Genomic DNA, 16,626 nt, shown 5'->3' with positions numbered 1-16,626 from the left:
GGAAATAAAACCTCTAAAAATAGTGCAATCCCTCAAGGATCAGTTCCTGATTGCATGCACTATCAGTGCAACTTAGAAAAATCTAAAACAAATAGTACATTGTCCCTGCACTCTAGTCTCAACTGGGTCTTTCTCATAATCAACATGCATGAGTTTCTGATGGTGGAATCTTCAGTTAACTAGAGTAGCACTAATTAGGTCACTAGTGTCCCAACTGACTGTTTACTCACTATTAGTTCCTGAAACTGATTTGAACTAATTTAATTGGACTTAACTCAATAAATTGAGTAAACTAATTACAACTCATTCATAACTCCTCCTTAACTCCAATAAGTTAGGGAGAACATATACATGTCTTCTAAAAGACTTCCAATTCGAATTTTCTAAATTAATTAAGTTAATTAAACTTAATTAATTATTTTCAAATTGCTATGAGAAAAACAATTATATTTTAATTCACCGTTTAGTTCAAGGACAAATTAAACTGGAATTTCTTGTTTCCATTTCTCAACACTCCCTCTCAACAAGAAAGGTATTATCCACTACCCCGATCCCGTCTCTGTGAAACTCGAATTTACATCTTGGCAATGCCTTTGTCAAGATATCAACATCTTGCTCCTCCGTGGGAATTTAATCTAACAACATGATCCACCTCAATACACAATCTCTGAGATGATGATATCGGGTATCTATATGCTTGGATTGATCATGAAAAATTGGATTTTCAGAGAGTTTGATACAACTATAGTTATCACAATAAATGATTGTTGGATCCATCTACTGACCAAACAAACCAACCAGGATCTTCCTCATCCAGATAGCCTCACATGTTGCTTGACTTGCAACCATGTACTCTGCCTCTGTCGAACTGAGTGCAACCGATCTTTGTTTCCTGCTGTACCAAGAAACTGCAGTTGACCCAATACTAAAGATCCCTCCTGATGTGCTCTTCTTGTCAGATGGACTCCCTGCCCAATCTGCATCGGTGAAGCCTTTAAGCTTCACTCCCTCTATCCTTCTGTACCACAACCCAAACTGAGTAATGCCTCTGAGTATCTCAATACATTCTTTGTCGCCTTCCAATACAGCATGGTAGGCCTAACCATCACTTGACTAAACTGGTTAATTGCATAACACATATCTAGTCGTGTGTTCACCAAATACATGAGTGAACCCACAAGATGCCTGTAAACAGTAGCTTCCACTACTTCTCCTGAAGTAGCATCCTCCTTCCTCCAGTTACCATCTAGAGGAGTCTCCATGGGTTTACTGCTCTCCATGCAGAATGTCCTGAGTATCTCATTGGCATACTTGCCTTAAGAAACAAACAACTCCCCATCTCCCTGCCATACCTCCATGCCAAGAAAGTAATGCATGAGCTCCATGTCCTTCATCTCAAACTCTCTTGCAAGGTCCTCCTTGCAAGATTTGATGAGCTTCTAATCACCTATCAATATGAGATCATCTACATAAAGTACAATGATCAATAACTTACCTTCCACCACTATGTGATACAGGTTCACATCTACTTCACTCTTTGAGAAGCCCAATCTAGTGAAGTAGCTATCTATCCTGGTGTACCAAGCATGAGGTGCTTGCTTCTACCCATACAATGCTCTATAGTCGGCACATATCAAACTCACGGTCCAAGGTTTCAAAATCTTCGGGCTACTCTATGTACACCTCTTCCTCAATCATGCCATTGAAGAAGGCAATCTTCACATCCATCTCATGGATACTCCAACCCATCTATGTAGATAGTGCCAAAATAGATCTGATAGATGAGTACCTTGCAACAAGAGCAAAGGTCTCATCATAGTCAATCCCCTCTACCTGTGAAAAGCCACGGGCCACAAATCTGGCCTTATGCTTCTCAACACTACCATCTGTAGCTTGCTTTACCTTGTAAAGCCAATGGGAGCTCACAACTGACTTGTCCTCCGGTCTTGGGACCACATCCCAAACACTGTTTCGAACTATGGAGTCATACTCCTCCACCATCGCATCAACCCAAACTGGCTGCTGCACTGCTTCCTGAAAGGAAGATGACTTTGTCACAACACATGCACCCATAAGTGCCATGTATCCAGTGTACCTCTCTAGTGATCTCCAGATCCAAAAATGGATCCTAAATAAACCTCTAAGTCTAAAAGACTTCATATAAGAGGTAAAGGGTGCCAAATGGCACAAATCCTTTGTAAATCAGAGGAAAATGAAATTCGCATGCTGCTCTCAGAAATAGTCTCATTGCAGAGATCTCTTCATTCTGAATCCAATGCAACTTGAATGGGCGAAAACGAACTTCAGATGTAGAATTATCGCATGCAGAAGATGGCCAATTTCTTTGGAAAAAGAGGCAAATCTTCAAAAAAATAACCTAAAAGGCTTTATGAAGAAAATCGCATCGGAGGAGGTCAAAGGCGAGTTTAAGCGGAAAAGGAGAAACCCCCGATCGTCGATCCCCGACATATCGGGTCGGAGGCAGATAGGCGATGTTGCATAAGGACTAGGCCGAGCGATAAGCCGATCACCGATATCGGCGGATCGCAATCAGCGATGCCATATGGAAAGACCCCGGGCTCATGCGATATGTGATTGCGACTAGTCGCATCGCAATATCGCATCGGAGCTACGCAACGGTGCGGGGCTATATGTTATATATATATATATATATATATATATATATATATATATATATATATATATATATATATATATATATATGCGATGCGATGGCCGAACCCGACGGGGCTATAAACGATAGTTGATATATTTTAAAATCTGCCCAAAGGCATTTTCTATGTAATTTCACATATTTCGTTTAATAAACGAAAAGCGAAGGAATGCGCCGATGTGATGAATCCAGACCCGAAGGGGTTCCGAAATGTAAATGAATAATATTTCAATTCCGCCATAAGGCCGTTTTGTGGGAATTTGCAGTGTTTTAATGTATTTTAAAATACAAAGGGGAAACTATGAAACATGGGCATTGCGATAAGCGATTTCAGGCGGACCCGATAGGGATATAGTGCGCATTTATGAAGATTTGAAGTCCGGTGAACAATGTTCTCTATGGATTTTTCCTGTGTTTAGTGTATTTTCCTGTGTATGCCGAGAATGCCAAAATTTGGGGATTTCAAAGGCCCGATGGACCCTTCCGTTTCAGAGCCAGATGGCAGTCGAACAAACAACGCGCAGGGAAGCCAAAGAGCCACAGAAGGATGATTTCACACAGAGAAACAACTAGGGTAGCCAAAAAGCTGGAAGCTCACCTAAAAGGAGGCAGAGAGCTCAATTGAGCGCAAGCTGAATGCTGAAAGCAGTTGCAAAGATGAGAGGGCAGAGAGAGCCGAAGAGCTACTGTGCAGAGCAGTTGAGGGAGCCTTTGCGGTCACTTGAAGTTCAAGTGAAAATCCAGAGAGCTGAAGGTTGCAGAGGGCCAAGAAGCCAAAGCTGAAGAGTCAGAGCCGAAGAGCCAGAGCCAGAGCCAAAGCTTAAGAGCCAGAGCCAGAAAGCCGAGAGCTTCAAGAGCCAGGGATAAAATGGTGTCTAAACCCATCGTTTCTATGTAAAAGAGTGGAGTTGAGCCAAGATCTTGTAAAAAGGACCTTGCCATAATCCCAGAGAGCCTAGTTGAGTTGACTAGAGCTCACAGAGATGTAGCCCAAGAGTTTTGGGTGAACTCCTAATTAAATTGTTGTCTTATGTGTGTGTGTTATTTGCTGCATTAGTATTTATTGTATGTATTTACATATCGACACACAACAGATTTTAAAGCACATAAACAACCAACAATAAATTTAAGCATACGCTTTTATTTCAAGCATATTATTAATTTCGCATTGGTTAATCATAAGGACTTGGGAATATTTAAAGCTTTGGAAGTGGGAGAGGTTCTTGTAAGTTAGACAAGAAGCCTAAGTGCCCCATTTTCAGATCAAGTGGTATCAGAGCTTAAGATTGATTAAACACACCTTCAAAGAAGATTATATCAGCATGCTTGATTGACAGAGCAAAGACTGCTTGTCTAAAAGGTGTTTAAACAGTCAGAGGTTGATTGTCTGCTTGTTTTGTTGACTGACTATTGTTTAAGTTTGTAGAGGTGAAGAGAAAGCTATAGATAGCTCAATCCAACAAGGACAAGAAGGAAGAAGAATTCACTGGCATAATGACAACTTCTACAAATGAGTCCTTGAAATCTTCTTTCTTCATCATAAGATTCTTTGATGAAGACATGAAGCAAGAATTGTCCACCATGATGGATATGGTGAGAGAAATGTATGACGATGGAAGGAAGAGCAACATGCTTAGAGAGTAGTTGAATTCCATGAAGGAAGAGAAACAATTGCTTTCTGACAAATTGCAAGAAATGGAGAGGCAACTTCATATTGCAAATATGAACCTGAAAAGGATGCATGAGTTGGAGAAACAGCTCTTTGTTGCCCAAGAAGCCTTAGTCAAGTATCAGCTTGAAGGAGAGGTAAACCATTCCAGTTTGTCTTCAAATTCCTCTGAGAATGCTTATATTGTGAAAAACATACCAACGGCATAGGTTCCAAGCTAATGTCCAAGATGGGCTATGAAGGAAAAGGCTTGGGTAGACATGCACAAGGTATTGTTGAGCCAATAATGATTGAGGAAAGGCCTAAGTATTTGGGTCTTGGCTATGGACAAGCTTATGGAGAAAGTTGCAAGGCTGCCATGAAGGCCATTGAAATAGCTCCAAGGAGGGGTTGGATTGCAGAGTGTGAAGATTGCATTAAGGAGGAATGCAATGGCTTGAAACATCATTTGCAGGATGCAGGTGTTCAGAAGCACACACTTGAACCAGAGAGTTGTGGAAACTCTAACAGCCTTGAAGAGATTGATGGTGTTCCAAAGGGAGCCACTTCTTCATTTACTTCACCTCCTCTTGAAGGCAATAAAGGTGAAAGAGGCAGGTATAAATCTGGTTCTAAACACATCCCTTTTGATTTTGCAAAGCATGGTAAATTTCCACATAAGCATGGGAAAAGAATTGCATGTTCCTTTTGTGGTTTGGATAACCATCATGTTTCTAGATGTTGGAAGAGAATGGCCACATACAGGAAACTTTTGAAGGAAAAGAAGCAAAAAGCCAAAGGTCCATTGGACAAGGCAAATCATGTTGTTAAGAGGATGCACATGCAGTGCACTTACTGCCATAAGCAAGGACATCTTGCTGCAAAATGTTGGACTTTGAATCCAACAATGCTTCCACCAAAGCTGAAGAAAGTGGAAAGAGAAGATGGCAGAAATGGAAAGGTAGATTCCATGACCGATGTGTCTCAGGATGATTCACATGATGATGTTGATGTGTAGACAAAGGTAGTACCTTTGAAAGGGATTGGTGAGGAATGGTTAGAGTTCTTATCCAATTAAGATTGCATGTCTATTGATGCATCTATTTGCATTTCTTTGTTAATGGAATGCAAGTTGCAAGATTTTACCAAGTAGGTGAATGGAGAAGTTGAGCAAGAGACTCACTTTGTTGCTGCAACATTATATTTCATTTCAACTTCGAAAGTACAGTGTGCTTAAGTGAAAGTTGAAGTATGAAATGCATGCATGAGTAGGAGATGCATGAACACAAGGATGTATGTGTAATTAACTAAAGGGTTGGTTGCTTTGGCATGCATGTAATGTTGACTTGGGGAAAGTTAACTTGGTCTCCAAGTTGGAGATAATGATAAAGTGTTTCATCTTTTGAAAAGAGTCCTGATGGTCTTTTTCTACATGCTTGACTTGAAGGGTCATTTGTTTAAAGGCATGTTTTGTGGGCTTGTTATCTAGTCCATCATTGGTATGTAGATATAAGACATGGAGGTGTTCACAAGATGTGAAAATCTGTTTCTTTTGTTGAAGCAGGAGTTTATTCCATCCAGTTGTTGTCTGTATTTCTGTTGTTGTTAATAGTTGTTGTTGACAGCTTGTCAAACAGATACAAATGAAAGTTTTGTGGAGCAGATGAACTTCACATTTGTTTGAGCCAGCTTAGATCAATGATCAAGGCAAAGAAGTTCAAACTATCTTCTATAACCATCTCAACAGAAGTTCTATAGGAAGGCAAGGAGGAAGACTAGCCCATCCAAGAAGGAACTAGTCAGAAAATTTGGTTCAGAGGCACTATGCAAGGCAAGTGTAGGGAGGCTGAGAGAAGAGGGTGAGTCACTCTCATTTACTGTTCAGATCAGTATATCAGTCTTTTGGAGACCAAAAGTTCTTTAAGGGAAGGCGTGATCAAAAAATGGATCCTGAATAAACCTCTAAGTCTAAAAGACTTCATATAAGAGTTAAAGGGTGCCAAATGGCACAAATCCTTTGTAAATCAAAGGAAAATGAAATTCGCAGGCTGCTCTAAGAAATAGTCTCATTGTAGAGATCTCTTCATTCTGAATCCAACACAACTTGAATGGGCGAAAACAGACTTCAGATGCAGAAGTTATCGCATGCAAAAGATGCCCGGTTTCTTTGGAAAAAGAGGCAAATCTTCAAAAAAATAGCCTAAAAGGCTTTATGAAGAAAATCGCATCAGAGGAGGTTAAAGGCAGGTTTAAGCGAAAAAGGGGAAACCCCCGATTGCCGATCCCTGACATATCGGGTCAGAGGCACACAGGCGATGTTGCATAAGGACCAGGCCGAGCGATAAGCCGATTGCCGATATCGACGGATCGCAATCGGCGATGCCATATGGAAAGACCCTAGGCTCATGCGATATGCGATCGCGATTAGTCGCATCATAATATCGCAATCGGCGATGCCATATGGAAAGACCCCGGGCTCATGCGATATGCGATTGCGATTAGTCGCATCGCAATATCGCAATATCAATTAGTCGCATCGCAATATCGCCAGACTCGACGGGGCTATAAACGATAGTTGATATATTTTAAAAGTCACCCAAAGGCATTTTCTATGTAATTTCGCATATTTCGTTTAATAAACGAAAAGCGAAGGAATGCGCCGATGCAATGAATCCGGACTCGAAGGGGTTCCAAAATGTAAATGAATAATATTTCAAATCCGCCATAAGGCCGTTTTGAGGGAATTTGCAGTGTTTTAATGTATTTTAAAATACAAAGGGGAAACCGTGAAACATGGGCATTGCGACTTGTGATAAGTGATTTTAGGTGGACTAGATAGGGATATAGTGTGCATTTATGAAGATTTGAAGTTCGGTGAACAGTGTTCTCTACGTATTTTTCCCGTGTTTAGTGTATTTTCCTGTGTAGGCCGAGAATGCCAAAATTTGGGGATTTCAAAGGCCCGATGGCCTCTTCCGTTACAGAGCCAGATGGCAGTCGAACAGACAACAGGGAAGCCAAAGAGCCACCAAAGGATGATTACACACAGAGAAACGACTGGGGTAGCCAAAAAGACGAAAGCTCACCTCAAAGGAGGCAGAGAGCTCAATTGAGAGCAAGCTGAATGCTGAAAGCAGTTGCAGAGCCGAGAGGGTAGAGAGAATCGAAGAGATACTGTGTAGAGCAGCTGAGGGAGCCTTTGGATTCACTTGAAGTTCAAGTGAAAAGCTAGAGAGCTGAAGGTTGCAGAGGGCCAAGAAGCCAGAGCTGAAGAGCCAGAGCCAATGCCAGAGTCGAAGAGCCAGAGCTAGAGCCAAGAGCCAGAGCCAAGAGCCAGAGCAAGAGCGAGAGCCGAGAGCCAGAAAGCTGAGAGCTTCAAGAGCCAGGGATAAAATGGTGTCTAAACCCAACGTTTCTATGTAAAACAGTGGAGTTGAGCAAATAGCTTGTAAAAAGGACCTTGCCATAATCCCAGAGAGCCTAGTTGAGTTGACTAGAGCTCACGGAGATGTAGCCCAAGAGATTTGGGTGAACTCCTAATTAAATTGTTGTCTTATGTGTGTGTGTTATTTGCTGCATTTGTATTTATTGTATGTATTTACATATCGGTATACACAACAGATTTTAAAGCACATAAACAACCAACAATAAATATAAGCATACGCCTTTATTTCAAGCATATTATCAATTCTGCATTGGTTAATCATAAGGACTTGGGAATATTTAAAGCTTTGGAAGTGGGAGAGGTTCTTGTAAGTTAGACAAGAAGCCTAAGTGCCCCATTTTCAGATCACCTCCTCTATCTACGCTGAGAAGAGGGTGCTCCCACATTCTCCCGTGCATCATCCAACAATCTGTCAGCCTCTCTAGTGCACTTTCTTCCCTCTCTGGAAGACTCTGCCTGAGTGGATGTCTCCACTCTCGGAACCTCTGCATGTGGCTGCTCCACATCAATATGAGGCTCCTCAACCTTAGGAACAAAAATTCCTCCTCCACATGTAGCTGAAGCTCCCTCTTAAGGGATACTCGCATGGCCTTCTCCTCATAAAACTTGACATCCCTACGAACCACTGTCATCCAACTAGTTTGCATGTACATCTGATAGTTGTGGGGAGTATCAGTGTGCCCCACAAAGATCCCCAACACTGTTGTTGGCTCAAGCTTCTTCCATGCATCTTTGGTCACATGGCAATAAACCGATGACCCACAAATCCTGAAGTGACCAACGTCTAGCCTCTTACCGGAATAAGCTTCCTCTGGTGTTTTACTCCCAAGTATCCGATGTGGACTATGATTCTGAACATAAACCGTTGTGTTGCATGCCTCAGCCCACAAGTGTAGTGGTAGGCCCTGATCATGCAACGTCGCCCTTGATGCCCCTACTATGCTCCTGTTCTTCCTCTTGGTAACCCCATTCTGTTGAGGGTTATGAGGTGTCATCAACTCTCGTTTAATCTCGTCCGCTGCACATAAGTTCTTAAACTCATTGAAGACATATTCTCCACCGTTATCACTCTGTAGAGATTTAACTTTCTTTCCCGACTCTTTCTCGACCAATGCTTTGAATTCACAAAACTTTGTGAATGTCTGATCCTTTATTTGCATGAAAAATATCCAACATTTATGAGAATAATCATCTACAAATATAACATAATACATGTGTTTGGCAGTGGATACTGTCGAGAATGATCCACACACATTTGAATGGACTCTCTCCATAATAGACTCTGCTCGACTGTCTCTATCTCCAAAGGAAGACTTGGTGTATTTTCTCAAAGTACAGCCCTTGCATGTATCAACTTGCTCAAGTGTACCTTTGGGAAGATTGGTAGAGATTTGTTGCAATATCTTGAAAGCCCCATGATGCAAGTGGCCTAATCGCCTGTGCCACAAATCGCCGACGTCTCGACTCAATGTCTTTTCCACTTTTGAACTCAAAGCAACACAATCCTCCACCTCTACCTTATAGAGATTCTGAACTCGAATCCCTATCTTCTTTACTTGACCCATGGCTATGTGTCGAAGGAACACCTTTCCTTTTGAAAAGATCACATCATAGCCTCTATCCTCAAGCATGGCAACGGATATCAAGTTCTTCGTTAGTCTGGGTACATGCATAACATTCTTCAAGGTGAGTGGAGCTGCATGCTCCCTCTGAAAAGTAATAGAGCCCACACCAATAACACTATACTTACCACCATCACCCATCTTGATATGCATCTTGAGATCTTTCTCCTCCACTTCATTGAATAACTCTTTCTCTACAGTCATGTGAAAAGAAATTCCACTGCCTAAGTACCAAACACTTCCCATCATTGAAGACAACATGCATGCAATGAGGGAAAAGTCCAGTTCGAATTGGGAGGCCAAAGCCTCACTCTTCGCTCCTCTTGAGGACTTCTCCTCGGACTTCTTCAATGGACAATTTGTAGCAAAGTGACCCATCTTGTGACAATGAAAGCATTTGACTTTCGCCATGTCCTTCTTCTTACCTCCATGATAAGAATCTGATTTGGAACGAGAAATTTTACCTTTCCCCTTCCTTGCCTTAATCGCTAAGGCACAATTCTCTTCATCATTAGTCTTTAATGAAGAGCCATCCCTGGTGTTCCTCTTGACCTCATCTTGCATCAAATCTGACCACAGTTGTTCCCAATCTGGCAGCTTCTCACGACCATTGACAGAGTCATGATAACTATGCCAACTCTTTGGGAGTCCAAGAAGAACAAAGCTTACCATATCCTCCTCGGAAAGTGTGATTCCAACACTTCCAAGTTCATCTCGACATTGAGTGAACTTGGTCAAGTACTATGGAATCGTCTCACCTTTCTCCTTCTTGATTTTACGAAGTTTATCTTTTAGTGCCAACTTCCTTTGATCACTGTTATTCTGATACAAGTCCGTCAATGTTTTCCACATAGCATGTGAAGTTTCGTTGCCATGGAGACTCGAGACAATGTGGTCTCGAACTCCCTCAAGGATTATCCGCCTTGACTTTGCCACACACTTCTTCCATTCGACCAAGTTCTGTGCATTCGTGGCTGCTGGCTTGGGGACTTCTTGATCAATGAATTCCTTCACGCCATTATCTTTTAGCACAACCTCCATCATGTTCCTCCAGGCTATAAAATTCGAGCTGCCTTCCAAGGCATACTCAAGCCTCAACCCATGGAACACCATTTACTTATCCTGAAGTATGTATGAAAATTCAACTTTCACCTGTAACCCAGAAACTCAAAACTTTGAAATCTCCTTTAGGGAGTTGATTGTAAATCAATGATATCTCCCTCACCCGAAATCTGATTCGACCGATTTTTTTTTTTGAATTTGTTTATATTTTCCCAAGGAATCAAAATCTGCAATTTGTTTTTGAAAATTTTGCACAGAAATTCTCAAAACTTCTCTGCAAACTCTCGGCCAAAAAAAAATCTTGCTCTGATACCATGTAGAAAAACCTGTAGATTCACAAGCTAATGCAATTTTCTAAATCTAGAGACAAGAATCTACTTCTCTCTTTACATCGGAAGCCCATAAACATCGAGCAAACAATAATCAATAGATGAAGGGAATTAAAGACACATACCACAATAAATATCCGGGGAGAGACATAGCTCAAAACCCCACTATCTGTTTTGTATTAATAAGGAAAATCAAGATGAAATTACAATGCTTGTTCTCTCTAGAACAATCCCATCACTTTGCAAATTCAATCTCCAACTCATAAGCAAGCTCAAGGCCAAAGCTTGACCTCTTCACAAGCTCTCCAAGTCTTTATTCCAATGTGTAATTCCTATGAAAGATAACTTGTATTTAAAGGGAAATAAAACCTCTAAAAATAACGAAATCCCTCAAGGATCAATTCCTGATTGCATGCACTGTTAGTGCAACTCAAAAAAATCTAAAACAAATATTACACTATCCCTGCACTCTAGTCTCAACTGGGTCTTTCTCAGAATCAACATGCATGAGTTTCTGATGGTGGAATCTTCAGTTAACTAGAGTAGCACTAATTAGGTCACTAGTGTCCCTAGTGTGTTTACTCACTACTAGTTCCTGAAACTGATTGGAACTAATTTAATTGGACTTAACTCAATAAACTGAGTTAACAAATTACAACTCATTCATAACTCATCCTTAACTCCTATAAGTTAGGGAGAACATATACATGCCTTCTAAAAGACTTCCAATTCGAATTTCCTAAATTAATTAAGTTAATTAAACTTAATTAATTATTTTCAAACTGCTATGAGAAAAGAATTCTATTTTAATTCACAGTTTAATTCAAGGACATTAAACTGAAATTTCTTGTTGCCATTTCACAACAATGTTGAGATTGCAAATAGTAAAGGAATTACACTTATCGATCACCTTCAAAGCATAATTATGACTTTTTAAGAAACCCCCCCTATAACAATGTTATTTAACTTAAACATGTTTATTGTGAAAACTTCCCCATAGTCATAGGACACAATAATAAATTACACTCGTTAAAGTTTTGTATATGAAAAAACAAGTTATGTGGACTTTCTTAGGCATATCAAGGGACAATACTTACCAACTTTTTGCAAATAGGGTAGCAAGCTAAGAGAATTTTACTTTAGCGGAAATCACTATGGTTAACATGTTTGAATTAAAGTTGTATCTAGATGGGTGATCTTCCCAAAAGTCACGGTTACTAAGTGCAAATGCTATATGTGATAATAATTATTGCTATATTGTTCATTTTGTAACTTTCAATCTCACTTGTTACCTTCTAAACTTATGTGATATCATGAATACTAAATGAACACTACAAGGAAAACACTTTTAGTCGAGGTTTTTGTGAAGATTTCTAATATTATAAGGTTAAACAAAATGATAAAAAAAACCTCCACTATTAGTACTAAAGGTTTTAACAGAACAAAAACATCTAGACATATTTCACACTGTGCTTACATTGGTAAGACATATTGATGCAATACTTGTGTTTATAATGCAAAAACGAGGAATGTACTAATATGCACTAGTGTATTAAAATCCCAACATTAATCACCAAAGCATATGCCATATTTTAATCACCTTTGTGGGCATTTTAGATATTCAAAGCACTATAGAACTATGTCAATGATACACATTGGTGCACTACATTTATGATATGCATATATGTACATTGGTGCACTACATTTATGATATGCATCAATGTTTGTATATGCTATAAAACCTTGTGTGTATTTTATATACCAAAAACATGGATGCATACATCATACATTAAAACAATAGTGTGCATAACAACTTGCATGTTATAAGTTCTTAAAACATAAAAGATAGTTATAAGCAATTTTGTGACATATGAATTCAAATGTTGAAAACATGCATTATAAAAATATAATAATAATCAAAGTTCCATGATAATCCAAATTTCATTATTAAAGAAACTCCACCTTTGGTAAACAATATAAAATGTTTTACAAAATGAAAGATACACAAAGATTATGATGGGTTTTCCCACTTAGAAACATACACAAGATGATTTAAACCTAGATGCGTTTTTAGTAGTGATATATTTTAAGAAATAATTTATTTTTAACATCCACGAGGCTAAAAATAGCCTATGGGACAAGTCACCTGAAGATTTTGCATTTAATCCCTTTTCCTGTTGAACGTAATGATGAGTGCCCCCAACTTATTAATTATCCTCTCAGTGAATAAATTATCCCAAGAACTTGCTCTCACAACATTCTAAAACAATTTTTTTTTGTTTCCACTTTTTTTTTTTAATCTTTTAAAACATCCAATTTCACAACAAAATTGATGAGACTTAATTCTTAACTAAACAATACAAATTTTAACTCTCCATAATAAATTACCCCCTATATACAATTTTTGATGAAGATTGAAATTTCTTTAACTCTCCATAATATACTACCCTTTAGAATAATGATTAGAAATAAAAATGAACTCTTCAATATAATCCTTTTTCTTTTTCCCTCTATCCCTATAGAGGTCAATGGCGCTTTAGAATGATGATTAGAAATAAAATTGAACTCTTCCATATAATCCTTTTTCTTTTTCCCTATTTCCCTATACAAGTAAATATCCATTATACAAGTAAATATCCATTTACTTGACCGTTTGATATTTTGGTGAATCCACGTCTTCTTTCTTAACGAAGGTTTGAAATTATTTAGCACTGAGAAAGGTAATTCACACTGGAATAGACAGCGCAGGTTCAGCGGATATTTGTCCATTTACGTGTCAACATGCCATCCATTGGATCAAATCCAACGTGTTCAAAAGTTCCACGATTCCAGCGAAGCCAAAGAAACCCTAGGGTTTTGGTATTTGAAACCCTTGCGTCTATTTTTCTCCTCCCTCTTCCCCATACCGTGCAGCGACAGCTTAATCGCTCACTGGTCAACCGACATAACCTCGACATAATTTTCATTGAAAATCCAAAGCTGAAGTTTTCGCAGTCCGATTTCGTGGTTTTAAGGAGGATTTAGAAGAAAGTTCAGCAGTCGGTGTTGTTGTCGTTAATTGGTATGGAGGTCCAAGTCGCAGAAATTAATCTATCTACAGGGATGGGCACTGCCTCTGACAAAGAGGTTCTCTCTGTTGCCAGATTGTGGATTCGCCAGTCTCTGACCTCTGTTTTACAGGTATGCTATATCTGTTTTACGATGTAAAATACGAAGTGTCATGTTAAAATCGATCGAGATCAGATAATCTAAAAACTATGCGTAAGCCAAATACGAGAACAATCGTCGTTGAATTGTTCAATGCAAAGTAGAAGAGAATCGAATATAGTTTTCACCTGCTAGGCTCAAAAAACACCTTCAAATCTGTACAAGGTTCTTATTTTTCTTATATACACCCATGTGCTCATGATAATCAGATAGCAATATTGTTTTTATTCCTCCCTTTGACAATGAAATAAATCGAAATACGCGTACGGCCAATTTATTGTTTAGAAGGGCTATTAGAGTAGCCACATCAAGTCTAACTTATAGACATTAAAATCCATATAATGTATGAAAACTGCCAGAGATCATTCCTAAACGACGAAGCGGTACAGTTTACACAAAACATTAAAGGCATTAAAAGTCCAAATACTAAAGGCCATATAGGTGAGTATATCGTACTAATAGAAATGTAACAGATAAAGATCACACGGTAGCTGGAATCAGACCCGAGGCAAGTTTATCGTTCTTATTGTTATCAGGTTACCCTACCAACCCCTCCATCTAGAGTTCTGGTTCAGCAACGTTAACCACCTAGCCATAACTCGTGCTGCTTTTTGCCTTTGAAATCAACGGTTAAATTGTTGGAAACTTGAGCTGTGCTGGAGGACTGCGTGGCCAGCTATTACAGTACCCTCGGTGTTCCCTCACGGCCTGGCTAGCACAATGACGAGGGTAGCCACTGCTGCATTGGGACTGTTGTGATTCGGCAGATGGAGCTGGGGGATCTCGACTCATTATAGATGGAGCCACTCCCCATAATTAATTTCTTTTACAGTTGAAGTATTAAACTTATACCTTGTCCAAAATAGTTGCAAGTTCAAGGTCAGCTGCAGAGTACGACTTGGCCAAGATAAGGCAAATCAACTAACTTCTAGGAAGTTGCCACACAAGCAGTCATGACTGGCAAGTTTGGGAGGAAGAAGGTTGATAAGTCTTGGCAAAACTGTTGGTATTTGCTGAATGCAAAATGGTCATAGTCCTTGACTCATGATCCCCTACTTCAGTTTTGGAAATTGCTTCCATAGAAAAAGGAATTGCTGAAGATTGCTGCTGGAAAAAGGAATTGTATATTGTGACTAGTGTAGTGTTAATTTTAGCTAACAACGGTATGTTCTATGCTTTGCACAATTATTTCAATGTCTTTTTAACAACCCAATGACAATATCTAATTTAGTTTCTAATAGCAATGACATTAAACCATAAATCACATTGACAATAACTGTAGATAGATCATGAACAATAAAATGCAGAAGACAAGCCAAGACACATCAGATTTGGCGAATGCTACGAAAAACCCCAAGATGGGGAAAACCCTTTGATTAATTCTTTCTATTATATCAAATGTTCAGCAGAGAGAGTACAAAATTCAAAATTGACTTGCCAAATCAAAGTTAAAACAACCATGTCAAATCTGTAGTCAACAATAGTAAAATTTTTCCCTAACCTGAAAGGCAATGTTGGTCAATAAAACAACAAACAATCCACAATGTAGTTCAGTCAAACCCAGACAACCTCGGCCTAGGTTCGATCTTCATAATGACATATGTAATTGTGATTTTATGTAATTGATGAAAAGAAGAAAAATAAAATTATTGGTGTAATGCTTGTCTCATGGTTTTCATGAGCAAGGAATTTTATTTTTAGTAATGGCTCCCATTGTGAGCCTTTAGGATTTGTCATCTAGTCATAAAAGTCAAATTGAGTTAATGTCATGTATGAAGGACCCTTCTTGGGCATGTTACATTTTGTATGTCATTAAATAAAGTATGAAAGCCCTCAAAGATAAGCACAAGGCCTCTCCTACAAGTCGGCTTCAAGAAGGATAATAATATCTTCACCAAAGGACACGTTGACTCACCTACATGTCATGTCGGCTAATTAGCATGGGCAACAACTATAAATAGGGCAACTCGGCCTTATTTCAGAGACATAATTTCTGTGATGAATTTTGGTCAAGGTCTGAAATAGAAAGTGGTGCGAAGGTCAGTGAAAGGGAGTCTCCTAGCCAGCGTGAAGAAAGAAGGAAGAGCGAAGTTTTCTTGGGTCTGTTTTGGGCTAAAATACACTCCACATGTGTAAGGATCTGCTGTCACCTATTGTAGATAGGGCTGAGGTATTTCAATTATCATAAGAAGGTAGATTTGGGAAAAGAACAAGTGTATCCTCAAGCCGAATTGAGGAAGGACAATCTCCTAGTCAAGTGAAGAAGGAAGATACCTCCAAACAACTCACACATGAGAATTGTAAGGGTATAAGATAAGTAGAGGTTGCAAATTTGTGGATTAAACCGAAATTGCAGTAGTGCAAATAGTTTGACTTACGTTGACGATAGGAGAAGGAAGAGCAACAAGTTTGTTTCAAGAAGGATTTCATCGAGGAAGTTTTGTGACTTGGTCTTGGAGTGGCAAAAAGGTCTAGGGTCTTGGTCTTGGTATTCGTCAATTGGAATCTCTATAAGAAGAAGAATCTGTTTGGGTTTTCCTATCAAGAAAGAGAGGTTTTGGCCCTGGCTGATAGCCTATATCCTGTGTCCCTTGTCTCTTTATGGTTTATGCATTGGTAGCTGTTTGATGAAGAATAAC

At 39.2% G+C, this 16,626-nt stretch overlaps 1 pseudogene across 1 annotated transcript in view; it reads left to right on the top strand.

The window, feature by feature from the left end:
- The first annotated feature begins 13,657 nt into the window (after positions 1–13,657).
- The window catches only part of LOC149225027 (uncharacterized), a 112,078-nt pseudogene continuing 109,109 nt past the window's right edge, over positions 13,658–16,626 (top strand). The window contains exon 1 of the transcript XR_016249564.1: positions 13,658–13,960. The product of XR_016249564.1 is annotated as an uncharacterized LOC149225027 (transcript). The remainder of the gene's footprint in view (positions 13,961–16,626) is intronic.

This window comes from Pinus tabuliformis, chromosome Q (genome assembly GCF_031772625.1).
Source record: "Pinus tabuliformis cultivar Carrire ecotype Pingquan chromosome Q, CPIR1, whole genome shotgun sequence".
Taxonomy (NCBI): Eukaryota; Viridiplantae; Streptophyta; class Pinopsida; order Pinales; family Pinaceae; genus Pinus; species Pinus tabuliformis.
This window is presented reverse-complemented; position numbering and strand designations above follow the sequence as displayed.